The 23,993-nt window shown below is 39.7% G+C and overlaps 1 protein-coding gene across 13 annotated transcripts in view; it reads right to left on the reverse strand.

Annotated features, from left to right (window-relative positions):
• MGAT4C (MGAT4 family member C) overlaps positions 1-23,993 on the reverse strand; it is a 340,955-nt gene that overhangs the window by 127,472 nt on the left and 189,490 nt on the right. For 11 of the 13 annotated variants that reach the window (XM_045010744.1, XM_045010664.1, XM_045010673.1 and 8 more), the window contains 4 exons: positions 14,567-14,716; positions 11,846-11,930; positions 11,363-11,411; positions 9,398-9,442 (listed from right to left, as the gene is read on the reverse strand). The gene's annotated coding sequence lies outside the window, so the exon portion shown is untranslated. Of the gene's footprint in view, positions 1-9,397; positions 9,520-11,362; positions 11,412-11,845; positions 11,931-14,566; positions 14,717-23,993 lie in introns of all 13 variants that reach the window. The other 2 variants (XM_045010681.1, XM_045010720.1) reach the window with 2 other exon arrangements.

Here is a 23,993-nt window from a genome sequence, read left to right on the forward strand (position 1 = left end):
ACTGAACTCTTACATTGACTAGGTAATGGTCTTTTTTGTATGGTGTAGGAAATAATGCCTATCTAGAGATATGGCATGCAATGAAGCCTTCCACAGAATACAGATGCACTGAAACATTTCCATGTATTTCTGTCATGATACATCCTCTCACACTACAAATCCTATCCCTAAAGCTAGAAATAGATTTTGGATTAAAAAAGTGAGCATCTTGGGCCTATAGCCTAGTTTCAAAAGTAGAGAATAAAAAAACCCAAAACAAATACAAAACTTTTGGACTAGTAATACATCAATAAAAGTTTACCTAAGTGTGATTCTTGCACACTCTGAGCTACTGGCAAGATAAAAGAGATTCATGTCATTAAATTTCCTGTGTATGGGAAAGCAGATGCTACCCCCTGTGGACCACTGACCTCCAGATAAAATATTCAGGAAAGGTAAGGTATTGTTATTAATAATTCTACTGCTTACCATAGAAATGAGGCCTACGGTTAGCCATACTATTCTGTAGGTTCTTACCCCCTCCCTTCTCCACCTCTCTTGCATCCTTGTTTTTGAAAATGAAAGTTTAATGAATATTATGCTGCACTACAGCTGTTTCTCCATGTAACAAATTCATATTATTTTATAATCTGATCCTATGTATTTTAAAGGCAAAGATAGCTGATTTAGCAAAGGAAAAGCAAAACCATTTAAAATGACACATAAAAGGGTCAGCTCTAGCAAGATACAAGTTAACTGAATGAGACTGCTCACATACCTAACATTAAGGCTATGGTGAGGTGCTTCACTGGATCAGGGTCACAGATCTCAGTTTGCAGGATTGATCCCCAGGTGATTAAGTTATAAAAAACACAATACTGCTGATGATGAGACTGATATAGCCCTACAGGCCCCTTGACGTAAAGGGCCTGATTCAAAGCCCATTGAAGTCCATGGGTTTGGGTTCAGGCCTCCAAATAATAGGGTAATGCAATCTTAAGCACTGTAGACCATAACAGGGTTCAAAAAAGAACTACCGGTAGATAAATTCTTGGAGGAGAGGTCCATCAGTGGCTATTAGCCATGATGGGCAGGAATGGTGTCCCTAGCCTCTGTTTGCCAGAAGCTGGGAATGAGCGACAGGGGATGGATCACTTGATGATTACCTGTTCTGTTAATTCCCTCTGGGGCACCTGGCACTGGCCACTGTTGGAAAACAGGATACTGGGCTAAATGGACCTTTGGTCTGACCCAGTAGGGCCATTCTTATGTAAATACAGATATTGGAATGATTATAAAATATATAGATTTGGACACAGATATTACACCTTGGAGCGGGGAGGGATAGCTCAGTGGTTTGAGCATTGGTCTGCTAAACCCAGGGTTGTGAGTTCAATCCTTGAGGGGGCCACTTAGGGATCTGGGGCAAAAATTGGTCCTGCTAGTGAAGGCAGGGGGCTGGACTCAATGACCTTTCAAGGTCCCTTCCAGTTCTAGGAGATTGGTATATCTCCAATTATTACCTTTATTACAATACCAATCCAGGAAACTATAGAGCACGAGTGCCAAAGGTGGCACGCAAGCTGATTTTCAGTGGCACTCACACTGCCCAGGTCCTGGTCACAGGTCCGGGGGGGCTCTGCATTTTAATTTAATTTTAAATGAAGCTTCTTCAGCATTTTAAAAACCTTATTTACTTTACATACAACAATTGTTTAGTTATATATTATAGACTTATAGAAAGAGACCTTCTAAACAGGGCCGCCAAGAGGATTCAGGGGGCCTGGGGCAAAGCAATTTTGGGGGCCCCTTCCATAAAAAAAATTGCAATACTATATTCTCGTGAGGGCTCCTGCAGGGCCCAGGCAAATTGCCCCACTTGCTCCCCCGCCACGGGTGGCCCTGGGAAAAATAAACATTCCGCATCTCGGCACAAACCCAGTTTTAAGAAAACTTCTTTACAAGGTATCCTTGGTTCTCAGCATCAGCTAGTGCTAAAAGGCACTAAAGCTCATTAAAAGGGTTGGACAAATATGTGCCGTCAAAACCGTTTCTGGATCGAAAACTAGGGGTTTTTAAAAAGCAGAAAAAAATCACGGACAACGTCTACTTTCCTTCAAAATTTGTTTTTTTTTAATTGAAAAGCTGAAATTAGTCTGCCAAAACCTGAATATGGTTTGGGGTTTCAGAGTGTGTGGCCAAATATTTGCTGCTTGCTGTGTTTGATTGTTTAAAGAAACAATAAAAAAAATTCTGCTTAAAAAAAATCCAAAACTTTTGAACCACCTCAGCTTGTGACCAAACGCCTGAGCCCATCCAGTCAGAGATTTTTAAAGGTTTCTGATACCCTGCTGGCTTCCTTGATTCATATCTGTCTCCATAACTTTGGGTTCATTTAGCTTAGAACATAAGAACAGCCATACTGGGTCAAACCAAAGGTCCATCCAGCCCAGTATCCTGTCTACCAACAATGGCCAATGCCAAGTGCCCCAGAGGAAGTAAACCTAACATGTAATGATCAAGTGATCTCTTTCCTGCCATCCATCTCCACCCTTTGACAAACAGAGGCTAGGAACACCATTTCTTACCCATCCTGGCTAATAGCCATTAATGGACTTAACCTCCATGCATTTATCTGTTTCCTAGAGACTGGCTCCATGGGGTCCCTCACAAACCAGAGACGGTTACTGTGGGTTTGTCTTTAGTATAGTTTATATAGTTTATAGTTTATAGTGGGGCCCCTTTTTTTATGGAAGGGGCCCCACGAACTGAGCATTTGAGCTTGGTCCAGAATCTGGGATGAGCCTATGTGGTGAAAACTGAAATGCTCAAAATAGCACATGCATGTGAATGGACACAGGGTGCTAAAATTAAATTAACCCAGGGGTTCTCAAACTGGGGGTTGGGACCCTTCAGGGGGTCATGAGATTATTACTGGGGGTCGCGAGCTGTCAGCCTCCACCTCAAACCCCGCTTTGCCTCCAGCATTTATAATAGTGTTAAATATATAAAAAAGTGTTTTCCATTTATAAGGGGGTGGGGGATGTCGCACTCAGAGGTTTGCTATGTGAAAGGGTCACCAGGACAAAAGTTTGAGAATTACTGAATTAGCCCCTCTGAAGCCTCAGGGAATGCAGAGGGGGGGGGTCTCCCTTGGTAGGGTTGGGAAGGAGGTAGGTGGTGTAGGATATTGCTCTTCTCATGTGATCCCTCCCCCAGTGGCTAATTTTAAATGAAGCTACCCTCCCCTGACATGAATCTCCCTATGGCCCTGAAATTAAATATAGACTATAATTTGGCATTTGAGAAGTGAAAGCGATGGTAGCCCTAATGGAAAAGCTAACAGCTTTGCTCTTCTGCAAGCCTCAAACTGCTGAATGAGCTTTAGGGTAGGGAAGGCTGTGCCTCCCAAACAGCCTGGCCCTGCCCCCTATCTGACCCCCACCCACTTCCTGCTCCCCAACTGCCCACCCCCCTCAGAATCCCTGACCCATCCTGCTCCTTGCCCCCTCACCATCCCCCAGAGACCCCCCACCACCACCACCCCGGGACCCCACCCCTGCTCCCTGTCCCCTGACTGCCCCGACCCCTATCCACCCCACTGCTGAGTTCTGACAGACCCCCGGAACGCCCAGAATCCAACCCCCCCATTCCCTGTCCCCTGACCCCCCCCAACCTCTGCCCCCTCCCTGTCCCCTGACTGTCCCTGGGAATCCCTGCCCCTTATCCAACCCCCCCTGGCCCTGGCCTCTTACCCCCGGCTCCCCCTATCACCCGGAGCCTCAGCACATTGCATCCAAGAGCATCCTTGAATAGCGGTGCAGTTTGCCTCTGGCGGGGCCTGAGCTCTTCCCCTCTCAGAGCCTTGTGGGAAGGGGGCGGGGCTGCGAGCTCCAGCGGGGCCTGAGCTCCCAGCCCCGCCCCCTTACCACGCGGCTCTGAGCGGGGCGGAGCTCAGGCCCCACAGGAGACACGCTGCAGCTGTTCAGGGAAGCTCCTGGATGTGCTGAGGCTCCGGGAGAGGGGCCGGGTCGGGCCAGGAGCCTCAGCCGTTCTCTTGGGGGCCCCTGCGGAGCCCAAGGCCTGGGGCAAATTGCCCCACTTGCCCCCCCCCCCCCCGGGCGGCCCTGCTTCTAAAAACGTTAAAATGTATTACCGGCACGTGGAACCTTAAATCAGAGTGAATAAATGAAGACTCGGCACAGTACTTCTGAAAGATTGCCAACTCCTGCTGTAGAGATTTTCTTCTAACAGGGCTTCAAGTAATTGTTGTGGCTTTCAATTATTAACTTAAAATTGCAACAACTCATAATACAGTAGTGTTCTGCTTATATTTCACGTGTCATGATGTTGGAAACAATGTTCTGCAACTGTTGTAACAAGTAGCCTTGCATTATTTCCTGATCATGCTATTAACATACCTCATAAGTGTACACTACGTACATAGGATGAAATCCTGGCCCCAACTTCCCATTGACAAACTTCCCACTGACTTCACTGGGGCCAGGATTTCACTCAAGAAGTTTTAAACCAGAAAAGAGAATTGTGTATTTCAAAATTAAACTGTTGAATCTGTAAAGTTATTTTTCCCAAACATAACAACAGACCACATGTAGAAGGACTCAAATGCTAAAATCACTGAGATATACTGGTTTCCATGACTTGAACATGGAATAAGCATGGAACATCTTAATAAGCAATCAGCAGAAAGGTCATATAAACTAATATCTCATGATCTGAGTACTCAAATTGCTACATACCTTGTGTATCTTGAATACTTTATAAATTCTCACTTTAGTCCATTATTCGAAGTCTATACAAGATTTCAAAAAACAACAACCAACCAAACAAACAAAAAAAAACCCCTCCTCTGTTTTTACCTTTTATTTCTAAGCAGGCTGGTTTCTGAATATGAGATACTGCCTGCCTAGATGTCACTTAGCATTTTAAAAAATATGATTTTAAGAGAGCAGTAAAATGCTGGTTCCCTGAGGCCAAATCTTCCTCTCCCACCTTAAAACCTGCAGTGGTGGGCTCTGGAGGAGGGGATCTCCATCAGAATTCCCTTCTGAGATCCCTTAACATCAGGGAGGCAGTTTTTTATCACTGCAGAAAAGGCCGTGAGGCCTATTTACAAATATGAAGGACCCATGGGAATTTGCATAAGCCCTATGCTTTTCCACAAGCATCTCCCTCTGCTTCCTAGCAGCTCAGCTTTATTGGAGCCTTGTTATCAGAGATTTCCCCATCTGGGATTGTATTATCTTTTCCAGGGAATCTGTATGGAACTGAAGGGAGGAGATGTGCTCCCAACCCCATCCATGGCCTACCCACTTCTCCCAGATCCTTCTAATCTCTACTTTCTCCCCCAACATGGACTCTAGACCCACAAAGAATGCACCACAGGCGTGTGTGGAGGGGAGGGGGAAGTGATACCACAGATAAGCCTGGCCTTTCCACAGCACATGAGATTCACATATGGATAGGGCCCCTTCTATGTACAGTTATCAGGCGGATGAGCCAAGCCTTCATTTGTATCAGTATTTCCTAAGATCACAGTCACTTAGTTAACAATTGCTCTCAATCTTTAAATCATGAACTAAATTCAATTAATTAGGAAAGAGTTCAAATTCACTTCAAACATATACCAACAAGAACACCTGCTCCAGAAGAAACAAGGATTAGACTTGTAAACTCAACTAAGTCCTCTAGGTGTATAAAAAAAACTTTCACATCATTGAAGTCTCAAATGATTTAATGGCTACAATTAATAGCACTTTTGAAAAGTGGTTTTTATTATTATTCTTCATTAAAAATTAAGCTGAAAAAAGTAGGTTATAAAAATATTTGTACCCAGCACTGTCATACAATAGACTGTTTCTTCTCTGATAGCTTCAACTCTATGTTATTTAATATAATAACAGACCTGACACATAACAAATAGAATTATTATGATGACCAGGGAAGTATGCTTCACAAAGCAATTAATCCTCTGTAAAAAGGATTTCTTTTAAAACCCTGTGATTATAGCCTCTTTGAAAATATAGGCGGTTTTTTAGTTCTGTTTTTCTTATTTTCTTCATTCTGTTAATCGTATCTATTTGAATCTCACTCTGCAATTTTCCTGCTTATCAGAAAAGATGCTTAATACATTGTGATTAGCCCATTGGATGGAGATTTATAATTTATATTCTGTGAAAGAGTTTCATGCTACCCTAAACAGTTATCTCCTTTATTATATTTCCAGTGTATGCTAATAACCTAGGAGTGAGAGTATTTATTCTTATCACTGAATAAAAGCGTCATATTGGTTTATGAAAGGGAAAAGTGCATTTCAAATGTGATATAGAGGGAAACTGTGAGCAGAGGTATACAAACCAGTCGTGGGTAGCACATTAATAGACCTGTCAAAGCTTGACAAAAACTTCACAGTGAACAAGCTTGCTTGGTTTCCAAAAGCATACCAAGATTCTGCACTTAGCCTAATTAAAATCATACTGTTAATTTATTTTCATTCTTATTTGTAATAGCCATTCAGGGAAGGACATTCTTTCTCTTTCGATTCTTTATTTTTTTTCATTTATGGAAACGGATGATTTTCTCCTTTCTTTACATTGGAGAAGAATATGTAACGTGGTTTTGTTACTTTGTCTTGTTGACTTCCTCCATACAATCATCCTTTATGTCTTTTATACACAAAAATCTTTATTTTGCTTTACACAACCAATCATGTGAATCTTTTAGGATGCACCTGTCATTTTAGTAAATGATATCAGCAATAGTTGTCAAACCTTTAATGGTGCATTCAAAGACAGATCCAAAGCTTATGCAAGTCAATGGGCATCTTTACACTGACTTCCATGGACTTTGGGTCAGGCTTTCAGTACACGGAAAGGGGGTATTTCTTGTTTGAGCACACCGGCAGCTAACATTAGTATCATGCTGTGCTCTGGAAGATGTTCACTCAATGGACCGCTCGTATGTGACACAAGGCAAAAGAAAATCGTCACAATTTTCTGCTGCTATAACTACATTTTTATTGACTTTCCATAACTTGAACAGCTGATGAGAAGTAGGATTTATTGTGAGTTCAGGAAACTATGACTTCTCAATCATTTTTATTTTTCATTATATTTGAATCTTGAATGAGTATTTGCCCAGAACAGGCTAGTAGTCTTAGCTGGCCATCTAACATAATGAGATTTTACAATAAAATGTTGTTTTATCCAACCACAGCCAAGAAATTCCAAATGTTACATCTTCAAAACCTACCAAAACCTTTGCTGACAATGTATGCGTCAATTTAGATCACGTCTTTCCTACTCTGATTACTCCTACAGCCAATTATTGATGCTAAGAATTTGTTCCCAATCAGTAAATTTCCCAGACATTCTTTTGATCCGTTTATCAGTATTATACCTCACCCATTCACTGGTTGATCCTGTACCAGATTTCACAATGATTAAGTGGAAGAGTAGCAGCACAGTACCACAGAACAGTACAAGCTGACATAGCAGGTGTGTAAAGAAAATTCTACGTCCTGCACTGGTTTGATTACCATGTTCTCACTCCTCTTCGTTCTCCCTGTCATTGCAATTAAAGAGAGTACAATGGAAAGGGGATGTGTTTGACAAAGGGAATGCATTTGACACAGAGGAAATGGTCTTCTACAAATCGGCATAAACAGACCAACAATAATCCTCTATGAAAATTCCTGTAATTAATTTGAATAGGAATATGACCACTGCAAGTTTATAGATTCATATGAATGGTATTCTTACTGCAGTAATTGACAAATGGGATAGCTACTGGAAACAGGTCCAATGCTTAAAAACAAGGTAACACTATATCTCAAATTGATTTGTGGATTTGGTTAGGTTTATTAGGCCAATATTTTATGTATACCTTGATAATGCTGGAAAGTGGCTAACTGAATAATCCAGTGTGAATTTTGGCAATACAAGTTGCTGGAATATTTATATTTTCCAATGCTCGGGGCAGGATTTTGTGGGCTTCTATGTGCATATGGGCAATGTTGAAGGTGGAATTTGCATACTTGTATTACTCATAATGATTATTTTATATTGTTGTTGGACTATAATCAGAGTTGGAATTATCTGAGTTTTTTATAGTTAAAGATTATTAATTTAGAATGATTCTGGCTCAAGCAATCAGGAAAAAACTTGGAAAGTATAAAATACTCCATATTCCTTATAGTCCATGATTCCAAAACAAAACCCAAGTTTTTACAGGATTAAAAATTTATTAGTTATATGTTTTCTGTGTTTTGAGTTCTGCATAGGTTTACATATGGTAATAGTGATGTGATTTTACAAAGAAAGTAGGATAAAAATAGTCCAAACATATTTTTTAACTCCCTGATTTTTTTTTCCCCATAGAGGCTTTGTGACATAGTCAAATTACACAAAAGAGTGACCTGATATGAATGCTTCATGGGCACTTGCTTGGATAACTTCTGTAATTTTTGATGTCTTGGCCAAGAACGAGTTGTATTCTCATTCTATACTCACTGTGATTAAAGCTTTATACCACACCATCACATATTCTCCCTCACACTGTATATACATGCACATGCCTAATCACACAGCTTCCAATCCTTCAGTCTGGGGTAGGAGCCAGTATTCTGCTTCTGTCTTATTTACCGAATCTTTCAAACAATTAGCTGCAAATCCGCTCAGTATTCACTGGCATAAAGGTGGGGTTATTTTCCTGTGATCTCTATTAAAATATACAACATGCCAAGATTTTTAAATAATGCATATAAACACAGGTGGGTGTTTGCAAGAAATTGCTAATTTCATTCTTCATCTGAAGCATTTGAATTTGCAGAAATTTAATATTCTTATTGTACATTTCTAGACAGCCCATTTTTCATAGACAACAGTCTTGATTAATTAAGAAAAAATCATGAAATGTCAATATTTGGATTCCATTTTTTAAATTTTATTTGGTTATAAATATAATTAAGGTTGAGAAACATATAGGAAGAAAATGGGATAAATGTATTTTGACTGCCTCCTTGCAAACACCAGGTCTCTTCTCTGCAAAACTGAGCTGGAGAAGCAACTTCAGGGCAAAGGGCAACCCTCATTTAGCAGATTTGATATGAGGTAAGAATCCAAATGCTGACTGTGAAACAGACAGAAATTAGGTTGAACAGATGAATTAGTAAAGATTTCAAACTGTAAATTATTAAGAAGGACTCCAATTTAGTGGATGAGACATCAAAAACAATTTAAAGCAAGGTCTAAATTAATATAGAACAGGGAGAATAACACCACTTATCTTTTAAAATTATTTATGAAGAGAAAATGAAAGCGAAGGGATGTTCTCTTAAATAATATTTGGCAATCTCAATTTAGAATTTATTGCACTGATATTATGGTACTGTACTCACATTTTTACAAGATGGCAGCTTGTTGTCTTTATAATGTTCAATATCCTTTAATAGAAGAACAGAAGCCAACACCAGTATCCTCAAAAGCCCAAATAACTTATTATATTAGGTCCACTCAAAATCTGCAGGAAATTTGGTCAAATGCTTGAGAATTTTTAGGAAATTCTGAAATGTGTTTTAAAATCAAATGGTCTCAGAACTGAAAACACTATTATGTTGTCTATTTTTTTTACTTTTACTAGTATCTGTAAATAAAATTACTTTTTTATTTCAGTCTATTTTTCCCAAAATTTTTCCCCAACCCTAAGAAATATTTAATTCCCCCTTAAAGTCAACAAAAAATTATAGGCCTTCTTTCTTCCCTTCTTTCCCTTAGTCTACGATGAGGACACAAATAAATAAATAAGATAAACCACTGAATAATTTCCAACTTTCAACCTTATTCCTATAGACTGTCCTTGTACATTAATCTAGCTACACTATATAAAGCAGTTACTGGATGTTTCTACCTATGCTATTTGCTGTGGAATAACTAGCAGTGTAACCTTTCTGAAATATTGTTTTGATTTCTCTGTAGGTGAGGAATGGCCATTGCTGATCATTGTTCCTACTAGGAACAATGCCAAGGTTTGCTGAGGGAAAATGGTGGCTCCTAGTTTGTCAGGAAGCAGAGAGGAGCCACCGTGAGGAGAAAGAAGGTGAATAAAGGTAGTGCATATCTTTGTTAAGGGCAGCCCATGGCCTCAGTCACATTGAGAACACTGGGAGATGGTGACCATTTGAAAAGAGGGTAATTCTTGAATTTTTACAAAGGAGATTATTATTCTTCCACCTTTACTGAAGGAGAAACTTTCAATAATGAAGTATGATGGGGAAAATGACAAGTAATCTTCAACATTTCTTACCAAAAAATTACTCGCTGCACCATATATACTCAAGTCAATGCCTGAGCTGAGATCATTTGGACCAAAAAAGAGTCTGGGCATAGAGTGCTAAATTTCTTAACATTAATTTTAAAATGGGTCCTATAAATCAATTTCATTAACAAATTTACCTGTAAGTTTTCAGAAAATTCATTTTGTACTCAAAGAGTAAGTGCTTTAATTTTTGGGTGGATAGGCTACATAAAGTGATTAAATTCCTGCTTTAAGTGCAAAACTCAACTCAGACTCCACTATGTCGCTGTTACCGACATCTTCATAATATGCCAGTATATGCTGACCACACCCAACAGCATTCTTCCCATGTTAAAAGTTTACTTTACTAGTTATTTATCTTCTACAAGAAACAATCAGACAGTTATGATAATCATCCTGCTCAGTAAGCCATTGCTGACTCAATACCAATCTAGTTAAATGAATATTACTAAAGTTAAAGGAACATTTTGTTTATTGGGCAAGGTAAAAATCTCTTGCAATCATATGTAATTTTTTTTAATTACATTTGAATTTCTTAACCATTGCTGTAGGCAGCCATTGGGCAATTTCTGAAATAGCTAGAAAAATAGATTGGAATTAGTATGGGCAGCTCAATGAAGATGTCTGCTCAGTGTGTATTCATGGTCAAAAAGTGACTGAACTCTTTAAATTCTATCAAATGCTTCAGGATACAAGTAATTCTGCAGCCAAGATTAAGAGATAAAGTTAACACATGGAACAGTGATATACAATTATGTGTATTGTATGGAGTTCAGAATGTCCACTAAAGCAACTAGCGTTGGCCACTGTGTTCAATGGTCTATTTCCACTCTGTCTTGCTATGAAAATTTGAAGGTACCTATCCTACAGAAATGGACTGGGGAACTCATCAATAAAGGCTGTTCTTACTGGATCACTGGAAGTTTAGAAGACAAGAGTACAGTGGACGTTACTGGCTATTGGTGCTGAAAATTATCTATCACCTAATAACAAATCCTATTGCTTTTGATTGCCTGCCAAAGGAATGATTTAAACATGTTTCATTTACTCTAGCCTTGGTTGCTGCTTCTGCCTGGATCTTCAGACACGCCAAACCCCTGGAAAAAAACACAGAAATTGGGCTTGTTTTTGGCTTAATTGGCTTGTGAGTTGCTTGTTGGCTAGCTTTTGGCTTGTAGCTTGTTGCAGCTCATTGCTTCTTTTTTTGATCGGCTCCCAGAAAGCAGGGGCAAGTAGGGGAGAGAGTCAGGGGTACACAGCGGGCCCACCACAGTCCCAGATGGCATGCCGGGGGGATCTATTCACATAGATTGTTGGAGTTATTAGAGATTGGCTTGTTTTGGCCTTGTTTTGAAATGGGATTAGCCTGATTTTTGGCTTATTGTGAAAATCAGGGTGCTTATTTACTGCATGAAAGTTAGCAGCTATGTTGATCTTCCTTGCAACTTTCTCCCCTACTCTGATAAGTGATGGGGAAATGAGTATTCTTGTCATGCCTCATTCTTCTTTCTGCTAGTTCTTTTGTTCTTACCCTTCATTTTGTACATTTTATTTTCTGTCTCATATTCACAATCTCAAAGCCTGTTCTCAGCATCATCATCATCCTGAGAATTCTCCTTCCAAAAAGAACAAAATAGAAAAAAATGTTTATGTACAGTATTTTATTTCCAAATCCAGGAACAAGTAAAATACCAGCAGCTAAATTGTAGAAGGCAATTTCTGCCTCCTAACAGTGAAATTGTTTTCCAATTTCTCAAAGGTTTTCTCTAGAGATATTCACCTAAACTTCCTTTCTTCTCATTAGCTAGGAGAAGGCTTCTAATGGTAGCAAATCTATTTGCCTGATGGTAATCCCAGTAGATATCTACATTGTGATATTTGGTTTCAGTCGCATTACTGAAAAAATGCGTGTCTTGAATGCATTGAAAAATTCAGAAATTAAATCTGAAGCATTATTGTAAGGCTGCACTTATGGCTGTTATGATTCACCTGCAGAAAGCATATTCTTCTCAATATGCAGCATAGTATTATCTCCATGGTTATCAGATGAAACTGCCCATTTTAACAAATAGGAGCAGTTTGATTTTTCCCTCCAGGGGGCACACCACACTCCCCTTGAGCCAGTTATTGGAATCCTCTGCATGCAGATCACCCTACTTGAAAACTTTGCTGGATCCTGCAGAGCCCTCTGCATGCAGCCATGTGGACTTAGGTGCTCAATTGTAGGCCACCATTTTTTAAAATCTTGGCCTAATCATATCGGGCTAAGTACCAGCTATTTAGCTACAAAACTTAGAAGAATTGTTTAGCATAGAAAAAGAGAGTATTAACTACAGTAGTTAGATGAATTTAAGAAATAAAATGTAGCAGAATATCAGGAACATTTTCCAACAGCAGCAGAAGGCACAGGGAAGCAATGGAAGCTAAAGCACTGAGCTTTAAGCTACAGTAGTGCAAACGTACAGTAAGCGAGCAATCCAGCTCTGGCAGGAGTTTGGCCTAGAAGGATTTTGTCATCTTTAGGCTCTGTGATTCAAAAATCATGAGTCTCCCAGGCACACTGTGAGATCTGAGAAATAGGCATCTGTCACACCTGACTTTAGCAATTTCTATACTTTTATGTTCTTAAGCATTTTTATATATATTCCTTTAAAGTACTTAAAGTATATATTTCCTAGAACACAAGATATATGGTTTCACTCTGCTGTTGCAACAAGAGATGAGGAAGGAGGATTTCCCCAAAAGATACAGTCACGAAGACTGAATCCATTTAACAGAATGATGATGTGATGTGAAATGATTGCAAATTCCAGCAGCTTCTGGAATGGAGTCTATGCTATTCACTCAGGCATAGTGATAGCTTTCCGTGGTGGCGGGGGGGCGGGGGAGAAGCGGGGAGAAGTGAAAATTGGTATGTTGTGATGGCTTGGTGGTAGAATACAAAATAAATTGTTAGCCACAGTGTTCAAAACCCCCTTCAGGACTAAAAACATTACCTCTTCACTGTCTTTGTACAACTGGACAAAGCATATGGGAAATCCTAGCAATATAAGCAATTAGCAGCACTTTGCTTGTATTCACTTCACTCTAGGTGATAGATGATACTCAGAGGGAGACTATATCCATAAACTTAAAAAGCCACAAATTAAAAACACATGATCATTAATTTAATTAAACAAAATGATCTAAAACTACCTCAGCTAGCATTTTGTGTATTTCACCATGCTTACATACAGGGACTGACTCCACTGTGGTTATTACTTTCTGATGGCACTTCAGCTTGCCATTTCTTTGATATGAAGAATATATGCATACACATTGTACTGTTCTGTATTTTACCTAAAGCTCTTCAAAAAAAAAAAAAAAAAGATCCTACTTGAGTCTCCATGGCACATCTTTAGAAATGATCATTCATTTTTCAAAAGAGCTGGGCTTCTCAAAGAACTGTTTAAAAAAGCAAAAGTGGGAGGAGTTCCTTTCTGGTGTTGAAGTCTCCCAAATTATTACAAAGACAGAATGGATTAGCAAGGTAGCTAAAAATTCCAAGGATCTTCATGTATTCATTTCATACCAGACAGACACCACTCCATGACTCTGGTAATAAGTTTCCAGTAGCTACCTACATGTAAAGAAGTGTCAGAGAGTGAAGAGCAAAGCATCATATGAGGAATATGGTTTTACGATAAAGAAAATTTGCAGTGGAAAAGGGGGGAAAAGAATTAAAGGAAGCACTGAGACAAAATTCTTATGCTCCATTGTTTATCTTTTAGACTTTTCCCATTCCACCTACTACATCATACTGAAAAATGGAAATCACTGATTTCAGATTGACTTTAAAAGTACAAACTGTAGTAAAAAAATTCATTCAAAATGCTAACATTGTAATAGGAAAATGCTTTCTTGAGTGAGATTTCTTTCTTTGTGAACAGACACTGTAGCTACTGAAATGCATAGTTAAGCTACCAGAGGTTTCTAAATGAAGAAAAACATATAATTATCTTTCTACATAGGGAATGTTTAATTGGCCCTCGATTTGTGGTAAAAAAACAAAGAAACAAACAAACAAAAAAAACAATACAACACAGCAACAGCCACAAAAATGAGTATATTTATTCCTTCAGAATAAAGAGCCAGATACTCAGCTAGTTTAAATCAGCATAGCGCCACTGAAGTGAATAGTGCTACACTGATTTCCAGATGAGGATCTGGCCCCATATGCCACAATAATGTAAGAACAGAAGATCTTCCATACCTGATCACACCAATTCATCCATCAAATCTAACATTTTAGCTCCAGCAATGCCTATCAATTAATTATTGAGAGGAAGATGAACCTCCATCCCCATTCCAGTTGTTGGGAAAGAACTTCCTTCCTTACCCCGGCAGGTAATCAATTTATGCCCTGAAACATAAGATTTTAATATCCTCATTTTAGCTTACAGCACTTTACAGTTATCCAGAACTTTTGCCCAAAATACAATAATAGAAACTTTTTTTTAAATGGAGGGGGGAAATGAAGGTAATTGGTCTACAGCAAAATTTTAGGTGTGCATAATCCATGCCAGAAAAGCTGATGACACTCATGGCTGCCATTTTCCCTCATGAGTTGTCAAACTTTTTCTGCTTTATGACAGAATGGATTACAATAATGCCATGAATATTTTACTGCAGTTATGTACTTTAACTCAAATCTTATTAGTCATCAAGAAACAAATATTTAATATTAGAAGCGCTAAAATAAATCTTGCTCTGTCAAGAGATTACTTTTAAATACATTTGGAAGCATGGTTCAACAATTGACTCAGATGGGCTGTATCTCTTGTAGTGAGGCCAGTATGCATTCATCTCTGGCATGGCTCAAACGAGCTCCACAGAATTCTAAATGTAGCTGCTGATTTGGATTAGATTACTTTGAGTGAGATGAGGGGAGGGACGAAGAGAGTGGATTTTTAATAGAATCTCAGTTAGACACATCGGGGGAGCTCGACTCTGTCAGTTTAAATGTACAAATCTACCCTCAGCAAAAGAACGTGTGCCAAGAGGATGAATGAAACCTGGTAAACATTATAGTTAATTTATTGCCTAAAACAACAGTCCTTTTAATTGATTGACAAATGAACAGAAGCATGGAATAAGAAAAGTAAATGAAAACACTGCAGGAATGGACAGCTTTGTAATTGGAAATTGAAAAGGTCACTAAATGTGGCTAAGTGTAATTTATTTGAATTGAACCATTATTTTATGGAAATCTTTATTTGAAGCCTGAATATGGACAACACTAACTTTAATGCAACACATTTTATTTTGATTACTTTAAACGTGAGTGGACACAGCAAATGTGGAGCTGTACTATTCCTGAAACCAAACAGTGACCAGGCTACTACACAGTGGTAGTGATAATGTGGAGCCAGTGTGAGATCTTTCAACAAATGATATTTCTTTGGAGCACTGTGTCCTTTAGCAGTAAATAATAATGTGTATAAGATACAATTTTCAAAATTGCCTAAGTGACTTAAGAGCCCGAGCCCCATTTTCAAAAGTCACTTAGGATTTTTCTACATGATCATTTAGTTTGCGGCAAGCTGGGGTGTGAATCTACCCCACATTAGACTGGCACAGTCTAACTGTCCATGTGAACCATGTTTTTGCTGCACAAACAGTTGGTTAAAGCACTTTAGCCCATTCCTGTTTTAAAGCAGGGTAGATCAAAGCACACTAAAATACTGTTAGAGTATATCAGAAGAGTCCACACAGACTGTGCATGGCAGACAAGCACAGGGTAGATTCACAGCCCTGCTTGCCGCAGACTAAATGTTTGTGTAGACAAGCCCTTAGACAGTTAGTAGCCTGAGTCCCATTGACTTTGAAAATGGGACTTAGATGCTTTAAAATTTTTTACCCATTATTTTTATAAATTCTCAGATGAAATAATCACTTTTCAAAAGAAGGTGGTAATATTCATGATTTAAACATAAAGAAACCATGTAGGTACCATGCAGAGATATGAAGATCACAAACATACACTGGAATAAAACTTATATCTTCCGACTTCCAGTCCCTGCTTTACCTACCAACTAACAACCTCAGTATCTCTTAAGCAGAACACTGTTTCACCACAAGCACCATTACTATATACAATTATATAAATTAGAGATGGGAAAGACCTATCACATCCTCCTGTCAATCTCCCCCTCAACTGAAGATTGTTCTCTACTGCAGTGGTTATCAAAGCAGGTCTGCCGCTTGTTCAGGGAAAGCCGGGCCGGGCCGGTTTGTTTACCTGCTGCATCCACAGGTTCGGCCAATCGCGGCTCCCACTGGCTGCAGTTCACTGCTCCAGGCCAATGAGGGCTGCGGTAAGCAGCGCGGGTTGAGGGATGTGCTGGCCGCCCTTCCCGCAGCCCCCATTGGCCTGGAGTGGCGAACCATGACCAGTGGGAGCTGCAATCGGCCAAACCTGCAGATGTTACAGGTAAACAAACTGGCCCGACTCGCCGGGGGCTTTCCCTGAACAGGTGGCGGACCGGCTTTGAGAAGTCCAGGGCCAGCTTTACGCCAATTCCCCCGATTCGCCGGAATCGGGTCCCGCACCAAAGAAGTCCCAACACCCATGCTTCGGGGGCCCCGCTCCGGGGGTCTGTGGCAGCATTTCGGTGGCAGTGGGTCCTTTGGTGCTTTGGAAGCCCCAGAGCACACCCCCCACTGCCAAAGTGCTGCCGAAGCCCTGGACCACTGCCGAGTATTCCAACTGGGCCCCATGGCTCATAAAGCCGGCCCTATTGAGAACCACTGCTCTACTGTATATTTTCTAATGTTATAGAGTCATAGACTTTAAGGTCAGAAGGGACCATTATGATCGTCTAGTCTGACCTCCTGCACAATGCAGGCCACAGAAGCTCACCCACCCACTCCTGTAACAAACCCCTAACCTACGTGTAAGCCACTGAAGTCCTCAAATCATGGTTTAAAGACTTCACAGTGCAGAGAATCTTCCAGCAAGTGACCCGTGCCCCTCGCTGCAGAGGAAGGTGAAAAATCCCTAGGGCCTCTGCCAATCTGCTCTGGAACAAAATTTCTTCCCGACCCCAAATATGGTGAACAGCTAAACCCTGAGCATGTGGGCAAGACTCACCAGCCAGACACCCAGGAAAGAATTCTCTGTAGTAATTCTCTCAGATCCCACCCCATCTAATATCCCATCACAGGCCACTGGGCATATAGTCAAAGATCAATTAATTGCCAGAATTAGGCTATCCCATCATACTATCCCTCCCATAAACTTACCAAGCTTAGTCTTGAAGCCAGATATGTCTTTTGCCCCCACTGCTCCCCTGCTTAGTCTTTTGCCCAAGGCTGTTCCAGAACTTCACTCCTCAGATAGTTAGAAACCTTTGTCTAATTTCAAGTCTAAACTTCCTAATGGCCAGTTTATATCCATTTGTTCTTGTGTCCAAATTGGAACTGAGCTTAAATAATTCCTCTCCCTCCCTCGTATTTATCTCTCTGATATATTTATAGAGAGCAATCATATCTCCCCTCAGCCTTCTTTTGGTTAGGCTACACAAGACAAACTCTGTGAGTCTCCTTTCTATTCCTCGGATCATCCTAGTAGCCCTCTCTGTACCTGTTCCAGTTTGAATTTATCCTTCTTAAACATAGGAGACCAGAACTGCACACAGGATTTCAGATGAGGTCTCATCAGTGCCTTGTATAATGGTACTAACACCTCCTTATTTCTACTGAAAATACCTCGCCTAATGCATCTCAAGACCGCATTAGCTTTTTTCAGGGCCATATCACATTGGCGGCTCATAATCATCCTGTGATCAACTAATACTCCAAGGTCCTTCTCCTCCTCTGTTACTTCCAACTGATGGGTCCCCAGCTTATAACAAAAATTCTTGTTATTAATCCCTAAATGCATGACCTTGCACTTTTCACTATTAAATTTCATCCCATTACTATTACTCCAGTTTACAAGATCATCCAGCTCTTCCTGTAGGATATCCTGGTCCTTCTCTGTATTGGCAATACCTCCCAGCTTTGTGTCATCTGCAGACTTTATTAGCACATTCCCACTTTTTGTGCCAAGGTCAGTAATAAAAAGATTAAAATAAGATTGGTCCCAAAACCAATCCCTGAGGAACTCCACTAGTAACCTCTCTCCAGCCTGACAGTTCAACTTTTAGAATGATCTGTTGTAGTCTCCTCTTTAACCAGTTCTTTATCCACCTTTCAATTTTCATATTGATCCCCATCTTTTCCAATTTATCTAATAATTCCCCATGTGGAACCGTATCAAATGCCTTACTGAAATCGAGGGAAATTAGATCTATTGCATTTCCTTTGGCTAAAAAATCTGTTACCGTCATGATTTGGCCTGATCTACCTTTTGTGAAACCATGTTGTATTTTGTCCCAATTACCATTGACCTCAATGTCCTTAACTACTTTCTCCTTCAATTTTTTTTCCAAAACCTTGCATACTACAGATGTCAAACTAACAGGCCTATAGTTACCCGGATCACTTTTTCCACCCCTTTCTTAAAAATAGGAACTATGTTAGCAATTCTCCAGTCATACGGTACAACCCCCGAGTTTACAGATTCATTAAAAATTGGTTTTAATTCCCTTTGCAAGGTCCAACTCTACATGGCTTTTGGCCTTTCTCACTTTATCCATACATGTTTGACTTCAATAAGGTAGCTTTCCTAGCTGATCCCTCCCATCTTCTAGTCCTTGTAGGCTTTCTGCTTTTTTCTTAATCACTTCTCTGAGATCCTTGCTCATCCAGCTTGGTCTACAACACCTGCCTATGATTTTTTCCCCCTTTCTTGGGATGCAGGCTTCTGATAGTTTCTGCAATCATGACTTGAAGTAATTCCAGGCCTCCTCCACCTTTAGATCCACAAGTTCTTCAGTCCAATCCACTTCCCTAATTAATTTCCTTAATTTTTTAAAGATAGCCCTTTTGAAATAAAAAACCCTAGTCACAGATCTATTTTTGTTTATCCTTCCATTTAGTTTGAACTGAATTAGCTCATGATTGCTTGAGCCAAGGTTGTCCTCTACAACTATTTCTTCTATGAGGCTTTCACTACTCACCAAAACCCAATCTAAAATGGCATCCCCTCTTGTTGGTTCAGCAACTACTTGGTGAAGAAATCCATCAGCTATTGCATCCAGGAAAATCTGAGCCCTATTATTATTACTAGCAGTTGTCCTCCAGTCTATATCTGGGAAGTTAAAGCCTCCCATGATCACACAATTCCTATTAGTATTTACTTCATTACAAACATTAAAGATGTCTCTATCCATATCCAAATCAGATCCCAGTGGTCTATAGTACACCCAAAGCACTATCCCAGGGGAGGCTTTAGTAGCTTTCTTCCCCAATGTGATTTTTGCCCAGACAGACTCTGTCTTATGCATTCCATCACTTCTTATTTCTTTACAGTTTACCTCATCATTGATATAAAATGTTACTCCACTACCTTTGCCTTTATTTCTGTCTTTCCTAAACAGCACATACCCTTCAATACCTGTACTCCAGTCATGACTACTATTCCACCATGTTTCTGTTATCCCTATAATATCTGGCTTCACTTCCTGCACAAGTAACTCTAGTTCCTTCATTTTGTTACCTAGCTCCTTGCACTGGTGTACAGACATCTTAATTTTAGCTGTTTGGCTTTGCTCACATTCTTTATGCGATTAGGCACAGACATTCTACCACCAGTATCAAATATTAGACTGGTATCTACACTACCCTTCCTCCTTATGTCCATTCTCCTACCCACGGCTGTATCCTTTCTTACTTCATTTTCTTCCCTCTCAATGCTAAATTTTAAAAGGAAAAAATGAAATGTTTCATTCCAAAAATATTGAAACAGAATGTTTTGACCCTCTCAGAACCTTTTTTTCCTTTGCTTTCCTGCTAAACATAATTCCAGGAAAATTAAAATCATTTCATAAAGTGTCTTGGTTTTGATAGAACAGCCTTTTTCCTGGAAAAATGTTCTGTCAAAGTTCTTCTGACCAGCTCTATTTAGGATAAGGAACTGAAATCAAGCCAAGTAACAGACTTACTGGCACACAAAACCACATACTTAATTACAAATGCAGATAACTTGAAAGATCACTTGGTACAATTGTGAAAATCGAAACAGAGGAAAACCCCATCAATTTGTGAAAGTTCCATTCAGACATTTATGAAAAGCAAACACAGAAATTCTTTAAAATCATAAGCAGTTCTTGGGTAGTTCACACACAAGAAAAATGCTAAATTCATGACTTTTCAATTTCTGTTATGTGTCCTTTCCCTCTTGTATGCAGACCTTTCTGCAATCCCTTGTGAAATCATATTTTTTCCTTCCATTCTCCACTATTGTGACCACAGCAAAACTTAGAATACAGTTGTTGTACATGTTTATTACTGCCCACAAGTGGATGGATTCAGAAAATTTAATTGTTTTAGGCCCTTCATTGGTAAGAGATGATGGAGTCTCTTTGAGTTCAAGAGTTACCATTTTTGAAGTAAGAATTAGAGCTGGGTGAACACCTGAATTTTTTATTTACTGGCAATTCCAAAAAATGGGGAAGGGTCAAGCCGAAACTGAACATTCTGATTTTTTCCCCCGGTGAATCAAAAAGAACCAACTGAAATTTTGCTACAGCAAATTAAATGTTTCTTTCAGTGCTAGCTAGTGTAACAAAAACAAGCTGTTGGGGACCCACCATTTAGGGCACTCACCTGCGATGTAGGAGACCAGGGTTCCATTTTTCTCTCTGCCTGATGTAGAAAAGGGATTTAAACTGGCTCTTCCACCTTTCAGAAGAGTGTTCTAACCATTGGACTATGGGATATTCTGGGGCTGGTTGCTCCTGTTGAAGCTGTTCTACAAAATTTAAATAGTCTTTGGAGCAGGAGAACTAGAACCTGGGTCTCTGAGATGAGCATCCTAACCACTGGGCTAATTGCTATATAGCAGTCTTCCCCTCCTCATTAGCAAATGGCACTGGGTCCCAAAAAAACAAAAATTATGTTTAAACTATTCAGCAGATTCATACCAAATTCATTAATCGTTCAGGTCAACTGAAACAGTATTCTTTGTCAAAGATAGCCTTCGTCTAAAAAGAAAACATTGTCCAGCTCTAATAGGCGTGTCTGAAATCTATTCTCATCCTTGCTTTGAAGTCCCATGTAGCCATTCCATGTGGCATCGTGGTAGCTAGGATGTTTCCAGATGGTCACTAACTTGTCATAACAATTATTTTAAAATTTTTATTTGTAATAACATAATGCTGGCCTCTTTTGCCTATGTTTATTACTGTTGTATAGTTTTAGTGCTCTACAATCCTTAGGTGTCTCAGATACCATATCTTTTTAATATTTTCCTGCTTCAACCAATTTAACAAAAACACATAACTAATACCATAAATGTTTTCCCCAGCCTCATTTTAAATTAATTATTATTATTAAATATTTACTTTGCAATAGCACTCAAATGTTCCTACCAGGATTAGTTCCCCATTGTGTTAAGTGATGTACAAACTCAAAAGTGGAACATATTCCTTACTCAGAAAACTTGTGGGTTTTTCTTAATAGAGAACTGATTCTTTTATGAAACATTCTTCTGTCTTTTAAATAGAAAATGCATTAATTCAATATAAAATGTCTTTTAACTTAAAAAAGTGTCATTTTTTCATAAATAACAAAAACTATGTAATACTTGTTATAAGGAGCAGTATGTCTCTATGATCAAGATAACACTATACCTGATATGCCATATAAATGCTAACTACTGTTATTACTTTTCGCCTTGAACATGGACAGCAGTATGTAACATTACACAGTCTGCAAAATGAGAACTGAACTACAACAGCTTTATAAAAAATGGTTATTCCTATGCATTGTTAATGGAAAAACAGACCATGAAGCAGAAGTTTGCAATCACAGGAAGAATGAATGAATGTATTTCTAAAGGACTTCATACATTATGTATCCTACATTATAGATCTTAGATGCAAAACAATGGAATAAAATATGTTATCTAAAAACATATGCACAAGAGAAAATTCTAATCCTTATGCATATTCCATTATGCTTACTAAGCTTGCTGTATCTCCCAGTAACTTACTGAGATGGGAATCAAAATGTGAAAGTCCATAATGGAGATTGGCAAAGAAGCATAAAAATTCTAGGCACTTTAAAATTAATAGACTCAATAGCCAACTTGATGTAATCCAAACATAAAGTTCCCCTGTTTTGCTTTCAGAGTTAGAAGGAATGAAAAATAACAGTAAACTATTTATCAGTTATTAGGTCTGTCAGAGTTCCTCCTCTTCTCCAGAAGTGCTGCAGAAATTAGCATGACTAGAACGATAACAGCATATATCAAGAAGCAGAGAGAGCAAAGAATGGCGAAAGAGGATAATAGGAGGATGACTCCACCTCCAAACTACTCAGGCTGTTCCAAGGAAAAAAATTCACAAAAATATTCAATTTAAGACATATACTGTGAGGAGGAAGGGAAGTGTAAGCGTGGGCAGACTCACCTCTGCTGATTGTCCTTGGGAATTAGCTCTTTTTCCAGCCAGGAGCACCCTCTGCAGGCCGGTGATCCGCTGCCTCTTGGCCCCCGTGTGCCTCTTGGCACCCTTTATCTGGGGTGCTGCCCCCTGGTAGTAACCCCTTTCTCTTTGGGTCTACCCTCCCCAGGGAACCCCCACCCACTATCCACACCTCACCTCAGTTTAAAGCCACTGCCAGTCATCGTCTAGCCCCCGCGCCGTGGGGCAGACTGCAGTAACCGCCTACTCATCACTGGCAAGGTGAGGTTTGTACCTGCTGCTTTAACTCAGTGGTTTGAGCATTGGCCTGCTAAACCCAGAGTTGTGAGCTCAATCCTTGAGGGGGCCACTTAGGGATCTGGGGCAAAAAATAGTCCCGCTAGTGAAGGCAGAGGGTTGGACTCAATGACCTTTCAAGGTCCCTTCCAGTTCTAGGAGATTGGTATATCTCCAATTATTATTACCCCTGGGCTGCCCTCCACAACCCCCAATATCTATTTGCCTTCTGCTAGGCTGCAGCCTGGGACTTTCTAGGAGTCTCTGCCTTTCCCCAGTCCTGCTTCATTGAGGTACCCTGTCTCTAGCTCCCTGCAGCCAGGCCCATCTCCCTCTACAAACAGAGAGACTCTTGAGCGCCTGGCTCCCAGCCTCTTATATAGGGCCAGCTGAGGCCTGATTGGGGTGTGACTGATGCAGCTTTTGGCAGAACAGTTCTCGACAAATAATTTTGCCCTACTGTCATTGAGAGAATGCTAAACAGATGCCATCAAGTTAAAGAATAACCTTGTCCATTTCAGTAGGCTTTTTTACACACACAACACACACACACACACACACACACACACACACGTTCGTGTATGCACATGTGCAGCTGTATTTCTTCTAACATTTGTAGATTGAAAACAGCACTCCTGTCTCTGATGCTTTACTTCAGTGAACATTTTGGGGAAGTAAGGACTACTCACCTAAGTAAAGGTTTAAGCTTCAAACCCTAACGCCATTTGGGATTTTTTTTTTTACTTCCTCTGAAGTATCAGAGGTTGGCCACAACTGAATAAGAAATACCAAATAGTATGGACCAATGCTCTGAATTCTCTTTCTAGATGC

The sequence above is a fragment of the Mauremys mutica genome, chromosome 1 (genome assembly GCF_020497125.1).
Source record: "Mauremys mutica isolate MM-2020 ecotype Southern chromosome 1, ASM2049712v1, whole genome shotgun sequence".
NCBI classification, from domain to species: domain Eukaryota; kingdom Metazoa; phylum Chordata; order Testudines; family Geoemydidae; genus Mauremys; species Mauremys mutica.